Here is a 5,005-nt window from a genome sequence, read left to right as displayed (position 1 = left end):
AGTTTGGTTTGGAGTGAAAAATGGACTAGGAGACAAGCAGGCGATCAGGAGGACACATGGAGTCCCTGAAAAGGGCCATCATTTCCGCATCGATATTTGCAAGTATATCCATCATGTACCCCTTCCACTGGGGTCGCTAAGATACACTTAGGATCTAGTTTTGGTTTGTGTTTTTAACGGTGCATCTATCATTCAAATAGCTACCCAAGAGCAGTTTAAATGATCAAGTTCAGATAAATCAAGTCTTAGGTGTTGGCTAATTTGTCAAGCTCTGTGTGGCTGTCCATCGACTAATAAACAAACAACAGCATTTCCTGGTAACGGCCACGGGCAGTCGTCTCTGCTGCGAGTTAGCATTGCCCCAACAGCCTGATGTTCGTAGTCCTCACGTGTGAGCCCTGTTAGCAAAGACAGCTATGCTTAAGAGTCTGTGGAATTTGGGTGAGAGTTGGGCAATGTGAGAAAGAGTGGTGGACATACGTGTCCGTAGACAAGGCCAGAGTCTGGGACTGCCATTGCCCCGCCTCTGTCCCTGATTCCACTTCTGCAGTGCTCACTGACCACTATAGGGGAGCCAGAAAGTGCACAGGGAAACGTCAAGCTCCCATGTGACCTCACCCAAGTTCTTGTTGGTGTGTTGGGAGTTGCACAGCTGGAGTGGGAGAATGAAATCCATCACTATGATTGTTATGAACTAGGTGTACATGCGGCACGCTGTCCCTCAAACATCCCCGCTCAGAACTCCACCAGGCTCACACTCCTGACAGACAGTCCGAGGTGCTTTGGGAAGACATTGCTCAGAAAGGCGCTGACCTGACTGACCCTAGTGTTGGCAACCTCTGTGAACACCAGGGACCGGATGACCCACTCACACAGTCAAAGCAAGGCTGAGAGAAGAGGGCAACCAAGGTCAATCCTAGACCTCAGTTGCTGCTGCTGCTGTTTTGACAGCAGGTATCTTTCTAGGACAATTTGGATGAATCTGTTTCTAGCTCTCTGACTTTTAATATATAAACTACACAGTTGTGTGTATACACTTGAGATCCAATAGTAAGGTCTAAAGAGTTTCTCTACTACAGTACATTTGAAAATGCCCTGAACCTGGGCACACATGCTAGTGAATGGACTGCTGTCTTTCTTCTTCTTCTTTTTCACCTCCCCTTCCTCCTCCTTTTCCTCCTCCCCCTCCTCCTCCCCCTCATTCCTCTCCCTTCTTCTTTTGTTTTTTTTTTCAAGACAGGGTTTCTCTGTCTTGGAACTCATCCCATAGACCAAGCTGGCCTTGAAATCAGAGAACTGCCTGCCTCTGCCTGGTTTTAAAGGCATGAACCACCATGGCTGGCTGAATGGTCTGTTTTCTACAACTGCTAGTTACTGCAAAAATTATTTGTGTAGCAAAATTATTTGATAAATTAACATAATAAATAAAACCATGTGTTTACATATAAATAATGTGTTAATATGTTATGATAATATAAAATTATTTTTACTTTAAATATTAACCTTTCTATAATGATTACAATTTTTAAATGTGAGAATGCATAGATTTCAATTTTGGATCTAGTCCTATGCTGAACTATTCTCGGGCTTGATTCTAATGTTTAGACTGCAAACCTTTACGATTCTGATCGGATACCCAGTAAGCTCAGTGAGACCTTTCTCCTCAGTCCTGACCAGAGGCTCAGTGTTCTCCACACAGTGGACTCTGCTGTAAATTCCCAGCTCTCAGTCCCACAGGAAAAAGTCCCTCAGGGATTCCCCAGCGTCTTGGGCAGCGGCCTTGTATTGTGGTATTCAACCAGGGAGACGAAGAAGATCCGTCTGCTCTCCGAGTGACTCTTCCTGTCTCGCTCTTCTACTTTCTTTACATCGTTTTGCATTTTGTTTATTTATTTATGTTTAGATTTATTTAGTGTGCGGTGGGTACGTGTATGTGTGCTTTGTGTGTGTGTGTGTGCATATCTGTGTTTTATGTGCATGTGTATGTGTATGTATATGTGTTTCTTTGTGTATATATGTTTGTGTGCTTGTATGTGTGTGTATTGTGTGTATATGTGTGTGTGCATGCATGTGTGTTTGTGAGTGTGTGTGTATGTATGTATGTATGTATGTATGTATGTATGTAAACCACAGGCATGCCTCATGTTCACAGAGGCCAGAAGATGATGTTTAAATCTTTTGGAACTGGAGTTAAAGGTGGTTGTGAGCAAACTTGTGGTGCTGGAAACCAAACCTGGGTCTCCAGAAAGAGCAGCAACTGCTCTCAACTGCTGAGCCATCTCTTCGGCAACTAATATTTTTATTATCACCCATGTGTGACCATATGGCTGTCAGAGGTTAATATTCATGACTCATTCTACCCTTACACTCTATAGGTCCTGTAGACATGACTCAGGTCATCAGGCTTGGCAGCAAATGCCTTTGTTGCTGACCCATCTGACTAATCCTACTCGAAAGCTGGAGTTTTCCTTCATCAGATCAGGTAGATCTCTGCTCCTCTTGGCCTCTGGTGCTGACTCCAGTGGCAGAATCTTGCAGGCGGACAGCCAGGGCAATTGTGAGACTTGCTCCATGTGGTTTCACAGCCTGAAGGGCTGAGGTCCTGGTTCACATGGTACTTGATGTCATAGATGGTTTGTCATGCACATCGTCCAATGATGCTCTTGGTTTCTTCAGCAGGAGGCCAAGTTGAGTGCTGGGTATACGCTGCATCTCCATCAGTGCCACCAGAAACCTCACTCTGGTTTTCATAGGGGTGTAATAATGAAAAACACATTTCTATTGGTAGGAATAATCACGTGCTTTTGGAGTGTTCAGTCTTCACCAGGCTCTGAACAGCTTTGTCTTTTCTAGAACAGTGGCTGGATCAGAGCCTATAAGTTGGCTTAAATGAAAGAGAAAACACCTATTTAATTATAAGCAATTCTAATTGGCACATGATACACAGATGTGTTTGGGTGACTTAAAGTCAAGACGGCAATATCTGCGATTCCCGCTGTCACCACTGATGTCAGATTGGTCCCTGGCTTGTATCCCCTCAGTGTGATAACAGGGCGCCTCCACTGTTTCCACCCTACTGGGCCCTACTTTTCACTTTCATCTTGGTACCAGGATCCTTCTTGTTTTTTCCATTGGTCTGGGCTTGCCAGCTTAGCTAATTGCCCGGAGCTAAGCTGGTCAAATACATCCACAATGGCCAGACAGAATGAACTTTCTGCCACAAGAGGACACTTTCAGGTCTCTTCCCGTGACATTAGAACTACAGCTGAGTGGGTACCCACCTGCAGATACAGACTCTAGGTAGCAGAGAGATGCCTCCCTGGAGCCTGTCTTACCAACTGCAAGTCGTGTGAGAATCTCAGGAACTAAGTAGTCACCCATCAAAGCATCACTTTCCGTAGGACCTGAGAAAGAATTTTATAGAGGAAAGATGGGAAAAGATTGGTTATATAATGTTAATATTATGGAGAAAGGAGTAAAAATTCCTCAAAGATGACTGTAGTATTTTGCTCAAGACTGGCACTCAAGATTCTAGTTAATCTGACTTTAGCAATCAATGCCAAAAAAAAAAAAAAATCAAGTAACTGTGCAAAGCCAGCTTCACCCGATACACGATAAATCCTCTCTTCTCTGTCAAACGATTATTCTGAAAACATTATGGAAGATAATGTCTCCCAGTCCGCCATCCCCCATGGTGGCCTCTCCTCTCCAATCCATGACACTCTTGGTTTTATTTATTCTGCAACCATCGACTCTCTTCTGGTCTGGTAATTGATTGTAACAACCCCAGCTAAGTTTCCATGTGTGCTTCTAGATTTCCATCTGATCTCTTGGAGACTTAGATGCAAATAAATGAGTTGATAGGTAGATAGGTAGATAGATAGATAGATAGATAGATAGATAGATAGATAGATAGATAAAATAAAATCTCTATGGAACAAATTCTAGATTAGTAGGTTGGTGACCTGAAAAATTACTGTAATAGAAGCCAAGAATTTTGGGTTCACTTGCCAGTTTACTTTTAACATTTTGAGCTTTATTGGAATTTGTGTTTATAGATCATGAGTATTTTAACTTGGCTGTAAAATCTGTTTGTTTGTAGGTTTTAGGTAACATCCTATTTCTAATATCTAACACTTCAAAAAATAAACCACATTTGGCATCCCATATGTACTGCAGTTTTCTGCCAGTGTGACAAAAACTGAGATGAACCAAGTAGAGGAGGAAGGACACTTTGTCTCATAATTTCAGGGGCTTCAGACTGTAAGACAGCTCTATCATCTTGGGCCCTAGGAAAGACAGAGTGTCATCATGGTCGGAGACCGTGGCAGATGAAGGGGCTCATTTGGGGAGGGCAGCAAGCAGTGAGAGTGGGCACAGACAGGGAGGGACACAAGAAAGTCCCCAGAGGCATGCTCCCAAGACTCATTCCCTTTAACTAGGTGCTACATAGTACTTTGGAGACATTTTAGATCTAAAGTATAATGTGCCTATCTTCGACCTAGTCTCTGTTGTTTGCACACTTGTTCTCTGTACTTCCCTGCACCTAACAGTCCATTTTATCTCCATCTCTTCTATCTCAAGATATGTTGTAAATCTATAGTTGTGATGTCAGGTAAAGTCTGCAGACCCTAAAGCTAGATTACAGACGCCTCACGGCTCTCAAGCCAACCTGCTCTGGAGTCTGGGCCAGAACACGCTTGTTGGAATATTACTGCTCCTTTACTTGTCCAGCTCCTCAATCAGAATATAAGTAATTTTGCCCCATTCCTGCTTAGGGTTTAGCACAAGCGCCCTTTCGTCTGAAGCCATCCTTGCAACACGGTAGGGTCTCAACAGTATTCGGCCACTGGAGACGTTACACACCAATAACCAAAGCTCCTCCCCGCCTTTGCTTCTCGGCTAACCTTTAGAAGATAAACCGCAACATTTAGAGCATCTGCCTTCAGCGTCAACACCTGCTGCAAAGTTTGTGATTTTTTTCAGATGTATCATAAAAGGTTAA

Source organism: Rattus norvegicus, chromosome 13 (genome assembly GCF_036323735.1).
Source record: "Rattus norvegicus strain BN/NHsdMcwi chromosome 13, GRCr8, whole genome shotgun sequence".
Classification (NCBI taxonomy): Eukaryota; Metazoa; Chordata; class Mammalia; order Rodentia; family Muridae; genus Rattus; species Rattus norvegicus.
The sequence above is the reverse complement of the archived record's forward strand: the minus strand, read 5'-3'. Positions refer to the sequence as shown.